Source organism: Oncorhynchus gorbuscha, linkage group LG12, assembly GCF_021184085.1.
Source record: "Oncorhynchus gorbuscha isolate QuinsamMale2020 ecotype Even-year linkage group LG12, OgorEven_v1.0, whole genome shotgun sequence".
NCBI classification, from domain to species: domain Eukaryota; kingdom Metazoa; phylum Chordata; class Actinopteri; order Salmoniformes; family Salmonidae; genus Oncorhynchus; species Oncorhynchus gorbuscha.
Genome location: NC_060184.1, coordinates 55,326,887 through 55,350,692, shown reverse-complemented (window position 1 = coordinate 55,350,692; position 23,806 = coordinate 55,326,887). Strand labels below are relative to the sequence as shown.

Sequence of the window (23,806 nt, the reverse complement as noted above, 5' to 3'; positions counted from 1 at the left end):
GGTGGCATCCTATGACTGTGACACATTGAAAGTCACTGAGCTCTTTAGTATTGTCCATTCTACTGCCAATGTTTGTCTTTGGGGAATGCATGTCTGTGTGCTCGATGTTATACACCTGAAAGCAACTGATAGCCGAATCCACTCATTTGAAGGGGTGTCCACATACTTTTGGCCATGTAGTGTACGTAAAGGCGCCCTGAGAGTCATGATCAAGGGCTACTTTGGACCATGCACAGATGGGTCTCGTCCTTTAAGAATAGGTGCACGTCGTGCGGAAGCTACTAGCACAAGGCAACTGCGGATAAGTTTGCAGGCGAGGGTACGTTTCTATACATACAATGAGAGTTTGCACTTGAGCAAGACCATTCGGAATTGTCAGCGGCGTTTGTTTCTCTCCGGATAGCGTTCCTATTTACTTTTGTAATATAAACAGCGTTTTGGGTGATTATTTAAGGGTTTAGAATAAAGCATCAGAACGTATGGACAGATGACAAATTCTAAAGAAAATTTATGTTCAAACATTTTATCGTCAGATTTTTCTCTCGCAAACACGAGTGCTTAAAGAATTAGCGAATGACAACTTTTCCCTCAGAATATTCGAAGACGTCATCCATAGGCTAATTGTCACATCGTTTAAAATTCAACAAAAGGTGCCAGTGGTAAGTTCATTTCATTGCATGTTTTTCCACTCACCAAATTACTAATTTTAAATGTTTCGACAATTCCTTCCCCGTTTTATAATGCATTCTTTTTTGGGGATGTTAATTTTGTTCATCTGTGCTAACAATTAATCAATTAACGTTGCACATCAGTGTAAAAACAAAACAAATCATGCCCTGCTCCCCATTGATTACGTATTGTAGCCTATTTTCCCTTGCAGTCCATCACTGTCACGTAGCCTATTGCCTTCATTCTCAAGTAACAGTCCATTGACATGATATCATTGGTATATCTGATCAAACGGTCTTAATTCCCCGCACATAAGGTTTAAAGTCAAAGGTTCGCCTTTGGAGAGGTTAGTAACGTCTCAAATGGAACCCAGATAGTGTACATTTTTCACCAGAGCTGGGAATAGGGTGCCGTTTGGGACTCAAGGTACCGAACAGTCATTCCGATTCCCATGTAAAATTTGTATTTTGAGTGGTTAAAACATTAGCCACAATATAAAAAAGAAAATAAAAATGTATATTTTTGCATTTATAAAAATGTTTTCTCATGTCAAACAACCAGGAAGTCTGAAAAGACGGACTGAGTGGGCAGGGAGCTCACCTTGACTGACAGTTCTTTGAAAACACCTATGTCAAGCATGGAAGGTGTTGCAGTGAGATGCTCAAACAAATGAGCTAATACGCAATGCAACAACAAAAACCTGTCATGCATCAAATCGTGGTTTCACAAATTTATTTTGTTTATCCAACTAGGGCTCTGATGGTAATTGAATAACCGTGTAACTGACTGTAATGAATGAAGACCTTCATGAAAACAACGGTCAAAACTGTTTAAAATAGGCCTAGGTGACATTTTGGAAAAATTAAAATGTTAACTCTTATTTTCATGTAGATAAACTTGACCTAATAGCGTGAGTATTTACTAATGATTATAAGCAATTGTTTTGCTTACTTAGTCTATTAAACAGTCTACATCTGCTCTCTCCAACTATCGTTTGATGCTCAAGCAGCTAAACCACTAAATGTGTGGTGTTGTAGAAGCACAAGCCTATAGGCTATGGCACTTGTGTGGACTTTCTTTCATACAATACACATTTTTATTGCTTGCTACTAAATAAATAAATAGGTCTTTTTAAAGAAGGTTGAATGTGTCTGACTATTCATGAATTATTCAACAGCAGTCGACAAGGTTGTTCTCGCTGAGGCCTGATAATGTGCCATTATTGTGTCAAACAGACGATGTGCCAATCCTCTCCAAACTGGCATGGTATAATATAAGTCTTTTCTTAATTTATAGGCTAATCAACATGGATAAATAGGCTATGGATGTGTATTGGTTTCTATTTGAATGATAATATGAAATTGACAAGAGAGACGCTAGCAGTCTCTCTCCCCTTCATACTTTCATTGTTAATATTTTTTTTAATAACCTAATTTCATTTTTGGGGTTTTAAGGAAAGGATAAATATTTGCTGTTGTCATACTCTGGTGGCTTTGATTGACTGGTCCATTTACGGGTGTGTAGGAGTTTGCTGATTCTCTCTATAGGCCTATATTTTTTTATTGAACCTTTATTTAATTATATGTCCATTCAGAAAGTTTGGACATTTGGAAAAATACATTGGAGTTTGTGTGAATAGATACAGTGCCTTGCAAAAGTATTCATCCACCTTGGATTTGTTCCTATGTTGTTTTTCCTACGATTGCACACAGGTGGACTTTAAGTGTCACATGATCTTAGTGTGTGTATATATACACCTGTTCTGAAAGACCCCAGATTCTGCAACACCACTAAGCAAGGTGCACAACCAAGGAAGCGGCACCAACAGGTCAGGGACAAAGTTGTGGAGAAGTACAGATCAAGGTTGGGTTATAAAAAAAATCTCTGAAACTTTGAACATCTCACAGAGCACCATTAAATCCATTATTAAAAAATGGAAAGCTGCTAAATGACTTAAATGTAATGTAAATGTAAATGAAAGAATATGGCCCCACAACAAACCTGCCAAGAGAGAGCCGTCCACCAAAACCCTCGGACCAGGCAAGGAGGGCATTAATCAGAGAGGCAACAAAGAGACTAACGATAACCCTGAAGGAGCTGCGAAACCTATCTCTGTTGCTTAAAGAAAAAAATAAGTTAACATGTTTGGTGTTTGCCAAAAGGCATGTGGGAGACTCTCCTAACATATGGAAGAATGTACTCTGGTCAGATGAGACAACGATTTAGCCTTTTGGCCATAAAGGAAAATTCTACTTCTGGTGCAAACCCAACACTTCTCATCACCGGAGAACACCCATGTGGAGATGTGGGGACTGGGGAACTGGTCAGAATTGAAGGAATGATGGATGGTGCTAAATACAGGGAAATTCTTGAGGGAAACCTGCTTCAGTCTTCCAGAGATTCGAGACTGGGACGGAGGTTCACCTTCCAAAAGGACAATGACCCTAAGCATACTGCTAAAGCAACATTCGAGTGGTTTGAAGGGAAACATTTAAATCTCTTGGAATGGCCTAGTCAAAGCCTAGACCTCAATCCAATTGAGAATCTGTGGTATGATTTATAGATTGCTGTACACCAGCGGAACCCATCCAACTTGAAGGAGCTGGAGCAGTTTTGCCTTGAAGAATGGGCAAAAATCCCAGTGGCTAGATGTGCCAAGCTTCTAGAGATATGCCCCAAGAGACTTGCCCCAAGAGACTTGCAGCTGTAATTGATGCAAAAGGTGTCTCTACGAAGTATTGACTTTTGGGGGGTGCATAGTTGTCTTATTTCTTGATTGTTTCACAAAAAATATTTAGCATCTTAACAGTGGTAGGCATGTTGTGTAAATAAAATTATAAAAACACCCCCAAAATTCCAGGTTGTAAGGCAACAAAATAGGAAAAATGCCGAGGGGGGTGAATACTTTCACAAGCCACTGTATGTGGGTCGAAATGGGATTGGAATGGGATTTTATTTGCAGAAAAGGAAACCGAGGAAGGCATATCTTTGTCATGCGTTAATGTTGTCAACACGTGATGGAGTCCTCTCCAACCTGGCATCTCATTTGTAGATCTATATTTTTAAGTAATAACTTTAATTATTATGACTGAAGTGCCATGATAATAACACAGTGTAAAGGCTTGTTTTAAGACTCATATTCTTGTGAACAAGTGTACAAACAATTATGACTTCTTTTATTATTATTTTTTACATGGGGCCTTATAGGCCTAAGACCACAGTAACACGCATATAAACAAAATGGACACATATGAAAAGGAAAAACCACTAACGTAATGCTATAGTGAAATTGCTATTTTATTTTGTGTCTGATAGCCTGCCTATGCGTTAAGTTGTGACAATCGTCTCCAATCTGACATTTCTAAATTTGTTCAATGCTGGCTGAAAACCTACGGTAGCTAGACAGTTACTAGCTAAAAGCAGACACGGATGAACGCAGAACCCTGTAAGTATGTTTGCCTTTGATAAATTATAATTATTATATTTTCAGACAAGCTGCAGTAAAATTTTTGCACTAGTAGACTTCCTACCTAGATATGTAAAACACTCCCCTCTGCGAACACGCCTTCTGTGAAGACAGTACTTATTTCAATTGGTTAAGAGAATAAGATGTTATCATTGGCGTATTTGGATTTTGTGATGTCATAAAATCCCGATTTTTAATATTCCCACCTCCTGAATCCAAGTGGCGTGGCAGGTAGCCTAGCGTTTGAGTTTTGGACCACTAACCGAAAGGCACTTAACCCTCATGGCTCTCTGGGTTGCTCTGGATAAGAGCGTCTGCAAAATGACATTTAACATGTTTGACACAGGAGAGGACCAGTAACTTTATGATCAAACCTTATCAATGAAGAAGTGACGGACATTTTTCATACTTTGATCTTGTATCATCCAATTTCATGGAAAATATCATTTTGACTATGCGGGACCTTTTAAGGTTGTGAAACTGGAGAGCCCGGCCAGCACATTGGCGCCCAGAGCAGAATACTTTATCACTAAATGATAGCTCACGTTACCCTTAGAACATGTCACCCAATAGCTCAACATCCAGGACAGGAGGCCAGGGGAACGGGCCTAACAATAGGATGGTAGCCTTTATCAATTGGGAGAATACTGCATGTCATACCTTTTGATTTTCGTTGCTGGGGTCCACACCTAAAGGCATCTATACAAACTGGACCTCGGTGCCGCCTAGCCGCTCGAACCTCACCCTCGTGGGTTTTAGCAAGCTATGTAGTGCTACCTATCTGCTACCTATCAACAGCCCTTGTCAGCCAATCATGTAGGGGTTGGAAGCTATGGTGCGCTTTGATTGGTCACTCGCGTTGCAATATAGTGGAAGATTTGAATAAAGTTCAGCTTTCCCCAACTTTAGTCCTGCCCTGTCAGCTCCCTCGCCCATGCTCGCATCGCTCAATGGTCCATCCGCTTCTCTCGCTTTCCTTCATTAAAATTGAATGGCTTCCGATGTTTCACCGTGCGATGCAGCTTCGTAGTGTAAATGGCCCGATACTGAAGTCGGCAGATCTTTTCTTTTGAGGCCGTGGTAAACACACACACACACACCTGTCCATGTCAATCAGTGCACTACAACATTGTTTTATCACCCCCTAAGCCCACTCCACCCACTGTTTAATCTGTTTTCTCTGCTGTATGAGTTCTTATATAGGATTATTTTGGTCTTTTTCAAGTCTCTTGAAACAATCCACATTCAGGCTACAATGATTCATGGCCAAGCTGAACTCACATTAGAGGACTAATAGAGAAGATATGCCTATGGATGGAGTAGCCTATACATGGATCTAAAGCCGACCTATTACCCAAGTAAAGCAGCCAGATTACTGTCTGTCATGTAGGATTTGTCATGGATCTTACTCCTATGAAGCATCTTTATGGCCAGCCTATACAGAGCGATCACGGTCTGTGACTCCAAATGGAACCCAATTCCATATACACTGTAGGGCACTGATTTTAAAGTCCTATGAGCCCTGGTCAAAAGTAGTGCACTATATGGGGAATAGGGTGCCTTTAGGGACTCATCCCCATCTACTGTAAATCAAATATTTATATAGCTCTTCTTACATCAGCTGATATCTCAAGTGCTGTACAGAAACTCTGCCTAAAATCCCAAACAGCAAGCAATGCAGGTGTAGAAGCACGGTGGCTAGGAAAAACTAGGAAAAACTCCATAGAAAGTCCAAAACCTAGGAAGAAACCTAGAGAGGAACCAGGCTATGAGATGAGGGGAGGGGGGGAAGTCCTCTTCTGGCTGTGCCGGGTGGAGATTATAACAGAACATGGCCAAGATGTTAAAATGTTCATAAATAACTAGTAACTAGTGGTCAAATAATAGGTCTGGGACAGGTAGCACGTCCGGTGAACAGGTCAGGATTCCATAGCTGCAGGCAGAACAGTTGAAACTGGAGCAGCAGCACGGCCAGGTGGACTGGGGACAGCAAGGAGTCATCGTGCCAGGTAGTCCTGAGGCATGGTCCTAGGGCTCAGGTCCTCCTCCGAAAGAAAGAGAATTAGAGAGAGCGTACTTAAATTCACACAGGACACCGGATAAGACAGGAGAAGTACTCCAGATATAACAAACTGACCTTAGCCCCCCGACAAAAAAACTAATGCAGCATAAATACTGGAGGCTGAGACGGGAGGGGTCAGGAGACACTGTGGCCCCATCCGATGATACCCCCGGACAGGGCCAAACAGGAATAATATAACCCCACCCACTTTAACCAAAGCACAGCCCCTACACCACTAGAGGGATATCTTCAACCACCAACTTAGCATCCTGAGACAAGGCCGAGTATAGCCCACAAAGATCTCCGCCACGGCACAACCCAAGGGGGGGCGCCAACCCAGACAGGAAGATTATGTAAGTATCCCTGACCTCGTGTTCTCATTCTGTCTAGCTTCTGAGCATGTCGTTAACTGACGGTCTGTTGTAGATGGCGCCAGCGGACTAGCCTAAATGCTCATTAGGCCTGTTTTCATAACCTATTTCAGACAGTGTTGTCGGTTCAAGGTAGAACACAAATACCAATAAACTAGTGTTGTGTTAATCCTCCCTTATTTGGCAGGTAGGGTAGGTATACAAGTACCTGCCAAATAAAGACCTGCTCCATACCCTAATTACGAAGACCCTATTACCTCTCACTTGGAAGTGGTCTTGAAGGATAATAATTTCTTGTGCGCTCAGTGTGTGTGTGTGTGTGTTCACTGAGTGCAGGCAGTGAAACTAGTAGATCTGCCTCAGTCAGAGATGAGAAGAACATTTATTATTGAACATTGCAGGGGAATGGGATGGGTGATGAGGGCCAAACTATTACAAGTGTTTACCTTTGTGTAATTGTATTACTAAGGAATGGGTGGTGGGTAGGACTGGGAATTGCCAGAGACCTTGCAATACGATATTAAATCGATACTTAACTGCCGATACCAAATGTATTGCAATTCTCAAGATTCTATATATATTGCGATTTGTTCCAAGCATATTGTTCATTATATGCCTGCTACAGAGAGACGAGGGAGAATGACAATGAGTTTTGATCATGGAAATAAGTGCTGGAAACATGAGAAATACAGGGGTTTTGGTGCAGGTACAGCAGACTAACGCTACCTAGCAAAAAAACAAATTATTGTCAAGGGGTATCTCTAACTAGTGGTGGGGTGGGGTGACTACCTACCATTTTAACTGGCGAAGTGGATGGGTATATCACAAATGGCAACCTATTCCCTATATAGTGCACTCATTTTGACCAGGGCCCTATCCTATGGGGCAGTTTTACCAACCATATGATGCTGATAATTATGATCTGTGTACCACGGAACTAGAATAAGATTCTGTTTTTGTTTGTACCACAAGCAACTGCACTGTTAGTATAGGTCATGCCCAATGCACCATAATCATGCAGTCAAGTAGCAGTAAATGCTTTTAATACTTTTCTGTTTTGCTCTATACCTCAGTCCTTCAAGAAGTGAACTTTTTACAATTTTATTTTTAATTTCACCTTAATTTAACCAGGTAGGCTAGTTGAGAACAAGTTATAATTTACAACTGCGACCTGGCCAAGATAAAGCAAAGCAGTTCGACACATACAACAACACAGTTACACATGGAATAAACAAACATACAGTAGAAAAAGTCTATATACAGTGTGTGCAAATAAGTGAGGTAAGGCAATAAATAGGCCATGCTGGCGAAGTAATTACAATATAGCAATTAAACACTGGAATGGTAGCTGTGCAGAAGATGAATGTGCAATTAGAGATATTGGGGTGCAATGGAACTAGATAAATAAACGCAGTATGGGGATGAAGTAGTTGGAAGGGCTTTGTGCAGTGATCTGTGAGCTGCTCTGACAGCTGGTGCTTAAAGTCTCCAGCTTCAGTGATTTTTGCAGTTCATTCCAGTCATTGGCAGCAGAGAACTGGAAGGAAAGGTGGCCAAAGTAAGAATTGGCTTTGGGGGTGACCAGTGAAATATACCTGCTGGAGCACGTACTACGGGTGGGTGCTGCTATGGTGACCAGTGAGCTGAGACCAGGTGAGGCTTTACCTAGCAAAGACTTATAGATGACCTTGAGCCAGTGGATTTGGCGACGAATATGAGGGCCAGCCAACGAGCGCATACAGGTTGTGGTGGTGGGTAGTATATGGGGCTTTGATGCCAAAACGGATGGCGCTGTGATAGACTGCATCCAATTTGCTGAGTAGAATGTTGGAGGCTATTTTGTAAATTACATTGCCGAAGTCAAGGATCGGTAGGATAGTCAGTTTTACAAGGGTATGTTTGGCAGCATGAGTGAAGGAGGCTTTGTTGCGAAATAGGAAGCCAATTTTATATTTAATTTTGGATTGGAGATGCTTAATGAGAGTCTGGAAGGAGAGTTTAGTCTAACCAGACACCTAGGTATTTATAGTTGTCCACATAAGTCCGAACCGTCCAGAGTAGTGATGCTAGCGATGTCATTGATGGATACAGAGAAAAGAGTCTGCCCGAGGATTGAACCCTGTGGCACCCCCATAGAGACTGCCAGAGGTCTGGACAACAGCCCCTCCGATTTGACACACTGAACTCTGTCAGGGAAGTAGTTGGTGAACCAGGCGAGGCAGTCATTTGAGAAACCAAGGCTGTTGAGTCTGCCGCTAAGAGTATGGTGATTGACAGAGTCGAAAGCCTTGGCCAGGTCGATGAGTACAGCTGCACAGTATTGTCTCTTATCGATGGGGGTTATGATATTGTTTAGGACCTTGAGCGTGGCTGAGGTGCACCCATGGCCAGCTCGGAAACCAGATTGCATAGCGGAGAAGGTACGATTGGATTCGAATTGGTTGATATGTTTGATTACTTTGCTTTCGAAGACCTTAGAAAGGCAGGGTAGGATAGATATAGGTCTGTAGCAGTTTGGGTCTAGAGTATCTCACCCTTTGAAGAGTGGGATGACCGCTGCAGCTTTCCAATCCTTGGGGATCTCAGACGATATGAAAGAGGTTGAACAGGCTAGTAATGGGGGTTGCAACAATTTTGGTAGATAATTTTAGAAAGAGAGGGTCCAGATTCTCTAGCCCGGCTGATTTGTAGTGGTCCAGATTTTGCAGCTTTTTCAGAACATCCGCTATCTGGATTTGGGTGGAGAAATGGGGAGGCTTGGGCAAGTTGCTGTGGGGGGTGCAGGGCTGTTGACTGGAGTATGGGTAGCCAGGTGGAAACTATGGCCAGCAGTGGAAAAATGCTTATTGAAATTCTCAATTATCGTGGATCTATTGGTGGTGACAGTGTTTCCTAGCCTCAGTGCAGTGGGCAGCTGGGAGGAGATGCTCTTATTCTCCATGGACTTTACAGTGTCTCAGAACTTTTTGGAGTTTGTGCTACAGGATGCAAAATTGTGTTAGGAAAACAAAGGCTAACCTTTTCAAACTGCCTGTGTATATTGGTTCTTAACGTTCCTGAAAAGTTGAATATCGCAGGGGCTATTCGATGCCAATGCAGTACGCCACAGGATGTTTTTGTGCTGGTCAAGGGCAGTCAAGTCTGGAGTGAACCAAGGGCTATATCTGTTCCTGGTTACATTATTTTTGAATGGGGCATGCTTATTTAAGATGGTGAGGAATGCACTTTTTAAAGAATAACCAGGCATCCTCTGCTGACGGAATGAGGTCAATATCTTTCCAGAATAACCGGGCCAGGTCGCTGAAGTGTTTTAGGGAGCATTTGACAGAGATGAGGGGTGGTCTTTTGACCGCAGACCCATTACGGACGTAGATAATGAGGAAGTGATCGCTGAGATCCTAGTTGAAGACAGCATAGGTGTATTTGGAGGGCAGGTTGCTTAGGATGATATCTATGAGGGTGCTCGTGTTTACGGATTTGGGTTTGTACCTGGTAGGTTCATTTGATCATTTGTGTGAGATTGAGGGCATCAAGCTTAGATTGTAGGATGGCCGGGGTGTTAAGCATGTCCCAGTTTAGGTCACCTAACAGCACGAGTTCTGAAGATCGATGGGGGGCAATCAATTCACATATGGTGTCCAGGACACAGCTGGGGGCAGAAGGTGGTCTATAGCAAGCGGTAATGGTGAGAGACTTGTTTCTGGAAAGGTGGATTTTCAAAAGTAGAAGCTCAAATTGTTTGTGCACAGACCTGGATATTAAGACAGAACTCTGCAGGCTTTCTCTGCAGTAGTTTGCAACTCTGCCCCCTTTGGCAGTTCTATCTTGGCGGAAAATGTTATAGTTAAGGATGGAAATTTCAGGGTTTTTGGTGGTCTTCCTAAACCAGGATTCAGACACGGCTAGGACATCAGAGTTGGCAGAGTGTGCTAAAGCAGTGAATAAAACAAACTTAGAGAGGAGGCTTCTAATGGTAACATGCATGAAACCAAGGCTATTACAGTTACACAAGTCAACAAATGAGAGCACCTGGGGAATGGGAGTGGAGCTAGGCACTGCAGGGGCTGGATTAACCTCTACATCACCAGAGGAACAGAGTAGGATATGGGTACGGCTAAAGGCTATAAGAACTGGTCGTCTAGTATGTTCGGAACAGAGAGTAAAAGGAGCAGGTTTTTGGGCACGGTAGAATAGACCTGAATATGCATAATGTACAGACTAAGGTATGGTAGGATGTGAATATAGTGGAGGTAAACTATGCATTGAGTGACGATGAGAGAGATATTGTCTCTAGAAACATCATTCAAACCAGGTGAGGTCACTGCTTGTGTGGGAGGTGGAACTAAAGGGTTAACTAAGGCATATTGAGCAGAGCTAGAAGCTCTACAGTGAAATATGGCAATTACTAACCAAAACAGCAATGAACAAGGCGTATTGACATTATGGAGAGGCATGCGTAGCTGAGTGATCATAGGGGTCCAGTGTGTAGCTCGGTGGGCCGGAGACACGGCATTTCAGACAGCTAGTGGGCCGGGGCTAGTAGAAAGGCCTTAAGAGGAATGTCTGGAAGGAAGATGTTTGTTGTAGCCCCCTCGTGCTGTTACGTCGGCAGACCAGTTGTCATGGATCAGCAGGGCTCCGTGTGGGAAAAGGTTCCAGGCCAATTGGCAAAATGGGTATAGTGCCCAAAGAATTTGTCCGATGTGCCTCTTCAGCTAACAGTCTCACATGCTTTAGACAGCTAGTGGGCTGCGGATAGCAGATGGGCATTCTGCGGACTTGAAATTGAAATTAGTCCGAGGGGGTTTTATCAGTGGCGTGCCTGGGGCCTGGGCATTCAGTGAGGTCCTACACAGTCCCACCCAAATTAATCCACCTCTTATTACCATCATTATGATGCCATGGCTCTAGACACTATACATTTAGACAAACGCAGTATAGCCAGGCGTTGCGTCACCTTGAAATTGACATTTTTATTCAGAGAATTGCAGGGGAAGAGTACAATAACTTTTCATTGTGCAGCTCCATTGCCCTGCACGCTTGTTCGTTGAGCTGTAGATCCACTCGGGTGTCTCAAAGTTTTCAAAAGCACCGTTGCTTGTAAGTGCCCAGCCGTACTTTGGTGTCTCGTTGCTGCCTTGGTTAGACAACTCAAGTTTGCAAAGCCAGTGTGGCTCCAAACACCAAATCGTTCACTTGCAAATAATAGGCATTCCCAGCAGTACAGTTTGCAGTGCTTCTCGGAGCCTGTGAGCCATTGATAGCGCTCGTAGTTGGATCTTTGAAAGTGGCGAACGAACCCCTTTCCCGCCTGTGACAGGCTTTGTAGCGTCCGCGTCGGGCGACCTCTCCTGACAATGTCTAACTTTTCTTGAAAGGTTTGTCTTGAGAATGGCGTTATAATTATATCCTCGACCAAATCGATATCTTCTCCTCCTTCCGCCATTGTGGGTTGAAAAAACAGCTTAGTAGTACGCAAATTAGTTTGTTTATCAAATTCTGTTTCCTAGTTCTGTGGTTCTGCATAGACTTGCCCATATAGGACCTGCCTCTCAATATTGGTAAACCAATCAAAAGACGTGCACGCACTACGCCTGCTAGCAGGCGTACAATAGCCAACTCTAAAGCTGATTGGTTGACACTGAATTTTCATTTCCATTCACTTTAAGCTACAAGTGTCCGCACTGTTGATTCTGAAGGCCTGAGGGCAGATTTTAGACCCCTGGCAACAAATGATGGCTGAATATGATTGGATAAAAGATCTAACATAAAGACCAGCCCTCCAAATCTCAACCTGGGGCTGGAAGCAGTGCAACCAAGAGGAAAGCTATGAAATGAAGAGTATTAATACATTTATGGGAAAATATATTTAAAAAAAAAAAGTATATTCTGATGATGTTTAGGCCAGCAGAGAAGGCCTTGCTGGCCCTGACGGCCCACCACTGGGTTTTATGTCAGTAGTCCAATCGTGTTGGGTCAGCGGGGTTCCGTGTCGGCATTAAAAGGGGTCCAGGCCAATTGGAAAAATAGGCATTGAAGCCAAAGGAGTGACTGATGGACCTCTTCGGCTAGCCGGGAGATGGGCCTAGCAAAGGCTGCTTCGGGACAGAGACGTTAGCCAGGAGTGGCCACTCGGATAGCAGCTAGCTAGCTGCGATGATCCATGTGAAAAGGTTCAGAGCTTGTGGTAGGAATCCGGAGATGAGGATAAAAATGCGTCCGATTTGCTCTGGTTTGTATCGCGCTATGCAGACTGGCGAGAGTTGTCTGGGCCAAAGGTAGCTGATGACCGCTAGCAGTGGTTCCAGTTCAAAAGTAAAGAAAATAGCAGATCCATACCACATTGGGTGAGGCGGATTACAGGAGAGTATGTTGAGGTTTATTTAAAAAAAAAATGTGTGTATGACAAGACGAGGACAAAAGATGTCTGACTGCTACGCCATCTTGGATACGAACTTAATCTGTCTCGCTGAATTTCCATGTTCTGATGTCTGCAGAGGATTATGAAACTGGCATTGTGTTTTTCATACAGTAGAATTTGTCTAAGGAACAAATTATGATTTAAAAAAATATATATAATAATTGGACTATTACAAAATTAACCTTGTTTTGTCAGAATTTATTTAACCTTATGGAAGAAACAATTGCTCAAATTTGAAAGTGCAAAAACATGAAGAAAAATGTCTCTCAAAGACTAATAAAGTTAGCAGGATAATAGTTATCAGGATTAGTTGATGAGTCTGTTTAGAGATGAGTCACATGTTCTTACCAAAGAGATTTTCTTCACATTCAAATCCAAACTGCTCAAACTGTTGTCTTCCTCTCTATTCCTCATACAGTATATACAAGTTGATTTGGCACCATTTTTCACCACTAAAATCAGCCGCTGGTGTTGTCCTTGACTTGACATCTGTAGCGTTGCCTGTTGATTTGAAGAACAACAGAAATTTAGCAGTAGGGTGTTAGATGAAATCGATGACTGGACTGGCCATGGTATGAATGAATAGTGAGCACTGTGTTGGATAACACGCTAATTGTCTGATGTGATGGTAGCAACAGGACAGCTGTAGGGCCTGTCCCAAATGGCAACCATTGTTAGGCACCATTTGGGACTCAGATATTGTGTTGTATGACCATCGTATCACCTTGGCAACCGCCCCTCCTAGTACTTGGACCATCGCAGTCTATCCATCCCATAATTGGCTTCCTGTCCTGATCTTATCCTTTCACAGCTGGCTATGATTATCTGTAACCCCCCCCCCAGTACAAGCCAACAGCGTCTGATAAGTGCCTGGCCTCCGTCTGTGGATGCGTTCCCAATGACACCCTATTCCTATATGTAGTCACTACTTTTTAATAGGGCCCATAAATCTCTGGTCAAAAGTAGTGCACTTTATAGCGCATCTGGTACAATTTGGGATGTGGCCTCTGTTTGCCTACCCACTGTGTTTCCAGAGTTCCTAACTCTATATTTCCGAGTGGGAAATGCTCTCCTGCTGTGGTTACATAAGGTCTGTTGGGTGTTACATTGTTTTGGGGGCTGGGGAGAGGGTTCACAAGGTTAGGGGCCCAGAGTTGGGGGGCCTCACCCTCTTACTGTCATTCCCCCCCCCTCCCCTCTTTGGGGGGATTGAAAGCAGATTTGGGGGGGGGCGTTTTGCTCTGCTCCGTCTCCCTGTTGTGAAGAAAGAGTCCATGTTTGTGGTAAAGCGGGGTTCCACCTGTGTGTAATGCACCAGATACAGAGCTGGATGATGCCTGTGTGCATCCCAAATGGCACCTTGGTCAAAAGTAGTGCACTACATGGAATAGGGTGCCATTTGATTCTCTCTTTGCTGTGGCCCCTCTGGGCCCCCTCACTATTAGGTTCTGATGATGGTGTGATGCGATGGACTAGAGCATAATGTTTTGGGTTGGCTTTGTTGCCATGGAGACACAAGTAAAATGTGTCTCTAACACTGTTGATTGATACAGATGTAATGCAATCCCTCAAACAATCGCACCTCTGTGTTCTCCAAAAGTCCAACGATATCCCAAATACTTAATTTATGATCAATGCTAAAGCAGGTCTGAAGTTGATGCTGAAATCAATCCTGCAGTTGGTTTCTTGATTAAACAAGTATAATGCATGGAAACTAAATCGCCCCCAACCGATTTTCAAGCATGTACAGAAGCTACCACATAAAACCAACTCCATAAACTCACTTGGTTTACAGTGAGATTAGCATACGTTGAGGGACTGCATGGAGTAGAGTAGATGACATGTTAGAGCGATAACTGAGGCATTTCCTGATCTGCTGAAACTACTGAACAAACAGCGGCATTGACGAGGATGTGGAGTGCCAAGTGCAACGTTTCATTTGAAATGATTATTCAAAGAAAAAATGTAAATGTATATCTCATTGGAGACTTTCTTAAATCCAGGAAATTCCTGAGTGCCCTAATTCCAGGCCAATCCATTTGTGCAGTATTCACATCATTGGATAAAATGCCATTGATTTTGCAAGCCGTATTTCCCCTCACAAACCCAAACAATCTGGAGTTTGCACTAAGATAGAGTGGACTAAGTGTTCACTAATGCGATGGACAAAGGCAATTAAACAGTTCTTTGGCTCAGGCTGGCAGGCACTTCTCAGATGTTTGGGTTGTAAATGCCTAATGCCCACTGCATAAATGGGTGGTAGTGTCTGCCTCTGTTTCCATACATCTGATTGTAAGTGCTAACATCAGAATTTAAACATCAAAACATTGTTAGTGACTTGAGGCCTATAGCCTGCAGGCTTCAGTGTTTAAAGTTTTCAAAGTTTATTCACCAGGGGCACAGGATGCAAAAGGTGTGAAACAATACTTTGAAATTCTTACCTTGAGAGCTCTTTCCCAACAATGCAATGATATTGTTAATATAGATCATATTTAAAAAATATATTGTTAAAACGATGCGAGTTAAAAAATAAAAAAAAACACAAGAATACAGGTCTGTGCCAGTACCTAGGGCTGGGCGATATGGCCAAAATATCATCATGGTATTTTTCACATTGATGACAGTATTTTATGTTTTTGATTAATAAACTGAATTTGTTTTGAGTAGTGTGTGACCCTAGGGTGGCATCACATACATATATATTCTAAGTGATTTCAGTGGGTCTTTCTCCATTCGGATTGCTTTACACTGTTCAACCTCAACCTAAAATATCCTGCATTTTCATACATTTCTACTTCTCCTGCACACGGCGTATCACATTTTAACAAACCAAACATTAAAATAGTTATAGAAGGTAAAAACCAAAGCTGCCCGTGCATAAATACCGGTGTGTATATAGTAAAATACGGTATATCGCCCAGCCCTACCAGTACCTTATTCCATGTTTATGGGTACTGGAGAGGTTGAGGTGGGTTTAAGCACTAATGGACATCAGTGTAATGGAGTAATAAATCTAATCAATAATCGTTTTAGGAGCCTACGTTGTCTGAGTGGGTAGAGACCTGTGGATGGGCAGAGGGAGGGCAGTAGTTGGCCATTTAAGCAGAGTGCGAATTACACCATGACATTTATGGGCCTAACAAAGGTGTAATTTAAACTGTAAAAATGTATTACTTTTTAATGTGGCATGAACACAACCAGTCCTGATATTTTCCCCTGGATGTCAAACAAATCACTTCAGAAATTAGGCTAACTGTGCATGTTCCTCTACTCCAACATACACTGAACAAAAAATATAAATGCAACATGTAAAGTGTTGGTTTCATGAGCTGAAATAAAAGATCCCGGACATTTTCCATATGCACAAAGAATTTCTTCACAAGCTGTCAAATGTCTCGGAAGCTAATATGCGTGCACGTTGTTCTCACTAGGGCCTTGACCTTACTGCAGTTCGGTGTTGGGACCGACTTCAGTGGGCAAATGCTCTCCTTAGATGGCTACTGGCACTGTACCGGGTGTATGGTGTTGTGTGGGTTAGCGGTTTGCTGATGTCAACGTTGTGAACAGAGTGCCCTATGGTGGGGTTATGGTATTCCAACCAACACAATTGCATTTTATCTATGGCAATTTGAAAGCACAGAGATATCTTGATGAGATCCTGAGGCCAATTGCCATGCCATTCATCCGCCGCCATGTTTCAGCATGATAATGCATGGCCCCATGTTGCAAGGAACTGTACACAATTCCTAGAAGGGGAAAATGTCCCAGTTCTTCAATGGCCTGCATACTCACTAGACATGTCACCCATTTGAGCGTGTTCCAGTTTGCACCAATATCCAGTAACTTCACATAGCCATTTTGAGAGTGGAATAACATTCCATAGGCCACAATCAACAGCCTGATCAACTCGATGTCATGCTGAATGAGGTGTCACACCAGATGCTGACTGGTTTTCTGATCTACAGCCCATTTTTATTTTATTTTTTAAAGGTATCTGTGACCAACAGATGCATATCTGTATTCCCAGTAAATCTATAGATTAGGTCCAAAATAATTTATTACAATTGGCTGATTTCCTTATGTGCCTCAGTCAAATCTTTTAAAATGTTTTTTATATTTTTATTCAGTGTAATTCCAGCATCCAAGCTGCATGTATACTCATGATTTGAAGAAATGGACTTTTACAAAAACATCAGTGTGCATAATGACATTCAGTGATTGCCATTGATTTGGCCTACATTAATTGATGTGTCTTGTTCATAAATGTACCTATTTTTTTTTTTTTTGTAGCCTGAAAAGTCACGACCACAGAAATGGGTTTGACTGTCCTGAAGCGCGGGTTGAATCATAACCCACAGACCCTGCGGTTATATCTGTGGGGCGGGCGGGGTTTAGGGTTATAAAATATTGCGTGGATGAAGGGCCGGTGGGTGTCAGATGGGGTGAATAAAAGGAAAACAATAGCTTTCCTTATACATAAATGTGTAATTATTGTGCAATTTATATCTATAGCCCTAGATTGAGGTTTTTATTTTATTTTAGAAACAAAAGGCCACAACATGATATCTGTCTTTCCTTCAGAGACATCTCTTGTTTGACAGGCTCTATAAAAAGACTGACCCAACTGTTTCTCTCTGTCCATTTGGTGCCTACTCATTTTGGACCTAACTGTGCCTGTGCCAAATGGCCTACACTCCAAATGATTTTGGGAACAGGCAGAAAATGTTTTGATCCACGGAGGCAGAAAGGTAGTGGTGGAAAAAGTATCCACTTGTCATACTTAAGTAAAGATGCACTACATGACCAAAAGTATGTTGACACCTGCTCATCTAACATCTCATTCCAAAATCATGGGTATTAATATGGAGTTGGTCCCCTGTTTTGCTGCCATAACAGCCTCCACTCTTCTGGGAAGGCTTTCCACTAGATGTTGGAACATTATTGTGGGGACTTGCTTCCATTCAGCCACAACAACATTCGTGAAGTGATTTGGCCTGGCTCTCAGTGGGCATTCAAATTCATCCCAAATGTGTTCGATGGGGTTGAAGGCTCTGTGTAGTCCATTAAAGTTCTTCCAAATCGAGCTCAAAAAACCCATTTCTATATGGACCTCGCTTTGTGCACGGAAGTATTGTCATGTTGAAACAGGAAAGGGCCTTCCAAACTGTTGCCACAAAGTTAGAATTACAGAATGTAATTTACACTTTAGTGTTAAGATTCCCTTCACTGGAACTAAGGGGCCTAGTCCGAACCATGGAAAACAGTCCCAGACCATTATTCCTCTTCCACAGAACTTTACAGTTGGCAATATGCATTGGGGCAGGTAGCGTTCTCCTGGCATCTGCCAAACCCAGAATAGTCCGTCGGAATGCCAGATGGTGACGCGTGATTCACCACTCCAGAGAATGCATTTCCACTGCTCCAGGGTCCAATGGCGGCGAGCTTTACAGCACTCCAGCCGAAGCTTGGCTTTGCACATGGTGATCTTAGGCTTGTGTGCGTCTGCACGGCCATGGAAACTCATTTCATGAAGCTCCCGACGAACAGTTCTTGTGCTGAAGTTGCTCCCAGAGGCAGTTTGGAACTCGGGGTGTGCGTGTTGCAAATGAGGACAGACTATTATTACATGCTACGCATTTCAGCACTCTGTGGTCCCGTTCTGTGAGCTTGTGTGGCCTACCACTTTGCGGGTGAGCTGTTGTTGCTCCTAGATGTTTACACTTCACAAAAGCAGCACTTACAGTTGACCGGGCAGCTCTACCAGACATTGTTGGAAAGGTGGCATCCTATGACCATGCCACGTTAAGTCACTGAGCTCTTCAGTAGGGGCATTCTACTGACAATGTTTGTTTTATGGAGATTGGATGGCTCTATATTATACGCCAGTCAGCAACGTGTGTGTGTGTGTGTGTGTGTGTGTGTGTGTGTGTGTGTGTGTGTGTGTGTGTGTGTGTGTGTGTGTGTGTGTGTGTGTGTGTGTGTGTGTGTGTGTGTGTGTGTGTGTGTGTGTGTGTGTGTGTGTGTGTGTGTGTGTGTGTGTGTGTGTGTGTGTGTGTGTGTGTGTGTGTGTGTGTGTGTGTGTGTGTGTGTGTGTGTGTGTGTGTGTGGAGAGACACGCACAGAGACAGAGTACCAGTCAACCGTTTTGATAAACCTACTCATGCAAGGGGTTTCCTTTATTTTTACTATTTTCTACATTGTAGAATAATAGTGAAGACATCAACTATGAAATGACACATGGAATCATGTAGTAACCAAAAAAAGTGTTCAACAAATCAAATAAATTTGATATTCTTCAAATAGCCAGCATTTGCCTTGATAACAGCTTGGTACACTCTTTGAATTCTCTCAACCAGCTTCATGAGGTAGTCACCTGGAATGCATTTCAATTAACAGGTGTGCCTTAAGGTAATTTGTGGAATTTCTTTCCTTTAATGCGTTTGAGCCAATCCGTTGTTGTGACAAGGTTGGGGTGGTATTCAGAAGATGGTCCTATTTGGTAAGAATATTATGGCAAGAACAGCTCAAATAAGCTAAGGGAAATGACAGTCCATCATTACTTTAAGACATGAAGGTCGGTCAATTTGGAGAATTAAGAACTTTGAACGTTTCTTCAAGTGCAGTCGCAAAAACCATCAAGCGCTTTGATACGGGCTCTCATGAGATTCGCCACGGGAAAGGAAGACCCAGAGTTGCTGCAGAGGATTCGTTCCAGCCTCAGAAATTGCAGCCCAAATAAATGGTTCAGAGTTCAAGTAAGACACATCTCAACATCAACTGTTCATCGGAGACTGCGTGAATTAGGCATTCATGGTCGAATTGCTGCAAAGAAACCACTACTAAAAGGACCCCAATAAGACTTGCTTGGGTCAAGAAGTATGAGCAATGGACATTAGACCGGTGGAAATTTGAGTCCAAATTTGAGATTTTTGGTTCCAACTGACATGTTTTTGTGACGCAGAGTAGGTGAATGGATGATCTCCCATGTGTGGTTCCCACCGTGAAGCATGGAGGAGGTGGTCTGGGGGTGCTTTGCTTGTGACACTGATTTATTTAAAAATTCAAGGCACACTTAACCAGTATGGCTACCACAGCATTCTGCAGCAACACGCCATCCCATCTGGTTTGCGCTTAGTGGGACTATAATCTGTTTTTCAACAGGACAATGACCCAACACCCCTCCAGGCTGTGTAAGGGCTATTTAACCAAGGAGTTTTTCTTTTTTCCCCACCTTTATTTAACCAGGTAGGCTAGTTGAGAACAAGTTCTCATTTGCAACTGCGACCTGGCCAAGATAAAGCATAGCAGTGTGAACAGACAACAGAGTTACACATGGAGTAAACAATTAACAAGTCAATAACACAGTAGAAAAAAAGGGGAGTCTATATACATTGTGTGCAAAAGGCATGAGAAGGTAGGCGAATAATTACAATTTTGCAGATTAACACTGGAGTGATAAATGATCAGATGGTCATGTACAGGTAGAAATATTGGTGTGAAAAAGAGCAGAAAAGTAAATAAATAAAATTAGTATGGGGATGAGGTAGGTGAAAATGGGTGGGCTATTTACCAATAGACTATGTACAGCTGCAGCGATCGGTTAGCTGCTCAGATAGCAGAGTGATGGAGTGCTTTGTCAGATGACCTTACCTCGACAGTCACCCAACCTCAACCCAATTGAGATGTGACCGACAGTCTTAAATCTGTCTTATGTAGCAACATTTTAAATGTTTTTTTTTTACATTTGATAAACGTAGACTCAGCTACAAAATGGTATCATACACTGCATTTTTGATGAACAATGGGAAAGCAATTCTGCCTTGGAAGTTGATAAACTTGTAAACACTTAAGAAAATGGCCAATAAATGTTTTTTGGTATCTAGTGAAGAGCTCGTTGTCTACACCTATTCAGCATTGTTCACACCCTCTTAAGCTTTAGCCCCACCCATCTCGTTTCGCTCTTGGAGTGTTCAGAACACACACCTGGCGCTCTGGCTTTTAAATGTTAATTTTTTTTCAATATTAGATTTTCTTAACCTCTGGAAAACAGCCCTAACCAGCTCTGTTGGCAACAATTTAATTTATGCTTTTTTTGCTGACATTTACTGACACTGGCCATATTCAACGTGTGTTAGTAAATTCATCAGTTATTCTGCGCTCTGGCATACTGACTGGATTTATGAACGCACCCGAAATGGTTACTTGCATAGTGGTGTCTTTTGCTAAGACTTGTAGCTAGCTAGGTAAACAATGTGTAGGATCATACACATAACATTTGCTAGCCAGCCAGCCAATGTTGGCTAGTTAAACAACCATGATGGTGCCTAATCGTGTCGTTACTACCCTGCAAGAATCTGCTGGGAGGTAACCAACCAGGTTCAATGTTTGCTAGCTAACATTATGTTTAACTAGCCAAGCAAACAGCTCTGGGATACGAATAATATGTAACGTTAGCTAGGGAGCCAGCTCGCTAGCTAACAGTACACATTAGCTTGAAATTAAGCCACTTTCTTTCAAATTAAAAACGTGTAATATCTGAATGTGGCAAGCTCGACTGTTACCCGTATACATCATCGTATATGATGGACGTGTCACCCCGAGACAGGTGTTTTCGCCATCTCTTTAGCGATCATACTCTAATTCCACTGATTTCAATACTCAAACCTCCAGAGAGTGGAGATCAACATTTATGCAGCTCCGCTACACAATATTTTTTTTAAAGCCGTGTTCGACAGGATTACCAACAGACTGGCCAACTCAAATAGACAGAAGCCTTCTATATGGCAGACCAATCCGAACTCCCCTCTCGGCATTTCCAGCCCACTTATTATCTCAGACAATCATGGCTAGTGGGAAGGTTGCTGTCTTTCTGTAGCTTAACCAACTAGGCTCGTAATTTACAGATGGCATACAAGTTTAAGGCACATGAAAGTTCACATGTTCCAGAAGGCATTTTCTTATTTAAAAAAAAATGTAATAATTAACATTCAAATGGCTCTCCTGAAACGAGTCACGGATGAGTTGGACCATAGAGTGAAGGAAAAGCAGCCAACAAGTGCTCAGCATTTGTGGGAACTCTGTTGAAAAGCTTCCTGTCATCCCGGACCTATGTACTAGGTGGTGTCAGAGTAAGTCCCCAAAAATTGTCAGACGCCAGTCACCCAAGTCATAGACTGTTCTCTCTGCAACCACAGGGAAAGCGGTACCGGAGTGCCAAATCTAGAACCAAGACTCCTTAACAGCTTCTACCCTCAAGCCATAAGACTGCTGAACAATTCATCAAATGGCCATTTACATTGACCTGCAATATAGATACACCACCGGGTGGCCTTGCTGAGCAAGATGAGTTGTCCTCTTGGTACATGAGATTTTTCTATATGAGCCCAGTCAACCACCTGCACAATAGATGCACTGCCAGCCAACCACCTGCAGCTAACAGTGTTCTATACTGTATCAGATGCGATACAGAACAGAAACCACACAGTTACTGGATCATAGTGCTGACAATTATGATCATATTAGCAAGACTGCTGAGCTAATGTAGACTCCACACTCAGAATCCCAATCAAGTGTAACATCGTAGGCAGTAGAGGATTATGGCCCATAATCTTGAAGGTCAAGCCATGACCGATTTTTGAAAATAAGTGCCGATGCAGGAGTGGGCGGCCCATAGCTCAGAGCTGTACCACAGCGCTGACGAAGGAACCAGAACCGTGAGGAGTTCAAGGATCTTGTCATTGTTTGCCAGCATCAGTGTTGAACAGAGTTTAGCCAGGTGTCGCCCGTGCTCAGCATGAGAGGACAAGGCAGTGTTAGTTATTGTTATGACGACTGATGTTCCATTGCTAATTGTTCATTACTGAGTGCATAAATACTGTTAACATGCAAGTGTCCATAATACAATAGAATGGCTATAATGCAAGATTAAAGGATGGAACATTTTAGTGCATTTAAGACTGGAGAAGCCATCAAACAGACAACCTCTAGCTAAGGTTAATGTAAACCTGACATCACCTTAACTGAACTCAAGCGGACAGATGGATTCCTGAGCGGACTACACTCTGAAGATCTTGACAGCCGAGATTAACTGAATCCCTGCTACTGGACCATAAGGAAGGCTGCCCTTTTCTATTACAAATTTCAGGAAGGCAAATGCAACATGGTTATTAAGAGCCATCCTACAGAGAAAAGAGCAGACAATGACTGCTCTAGCTCACCACTGCCCAGCTATGACATGTACCATCACATAGCGTAAGAGTATACGAACAAGTGCAACTAAAACAGCAGCTACATTTAACCACTTGTGCTATCCAAAGCCTAATGTCACTACTAATACAGCTCAGCAATAGCTGAACATCTGCAGCATGCCAGCGTGCTGGTGGGAGTGGCATGATAATCTAAAACCTAGGCCTAAAATCTAGTCTACCTGAGCTGGAGCTATATGCTGGTAAACCATGAGAGAAGATGGATGACCTGAGTCAAGTCATAGACTGTTCTCTCTGCAACCGCGTGGCAAGCGGTACCGGAGCGCCAAGTCTAGAACCAAAAGACTCCTTAATTAACAACGAGAAATAGACCCCATAGATTACTAGAATAAGCATGTGTGTCTGCAATAAGTTCTTTAACAGAACGTTCAAATGGAGGTAATGAACGCTTGATCGCCAACCGCTAATGTCCATTTGGGTGTTTTAGCAAGCCTACACAGCATGCTAGGTAAAGACTAACACAGCCGATTTCTTCATGCTAGTAGTGTGTCCTAGTGTTGACAATGACTGAAAAAAAAATCTGTCTTCGTTACATTCTATTCCTTTGTAATA

At 42.7% G+C, this 23,806-nt stretch overlaps 1 protein-coding gene across 1 annotated transcript in view; it reads left to right on the top strand.

Moving 5' to 3' along the window:
* The first annotated feature begins 239 nt into the window (after positions 1 to 239).
* svila (supervillin a) overlaps positions 240 to 23,806 on the top strand; it is a 135,114-nt gene continuing 111,547 nt past the window's right edge. Inside the window, exon 1 of the mRNA XM_046292380.1 lies at positions 240 to 659. The gene's annotated coding sequence lies outside the window, so the exon portion shown is untranslated. The remainder of the gene's footprint in view (positions 660 to 23,806) is intronic.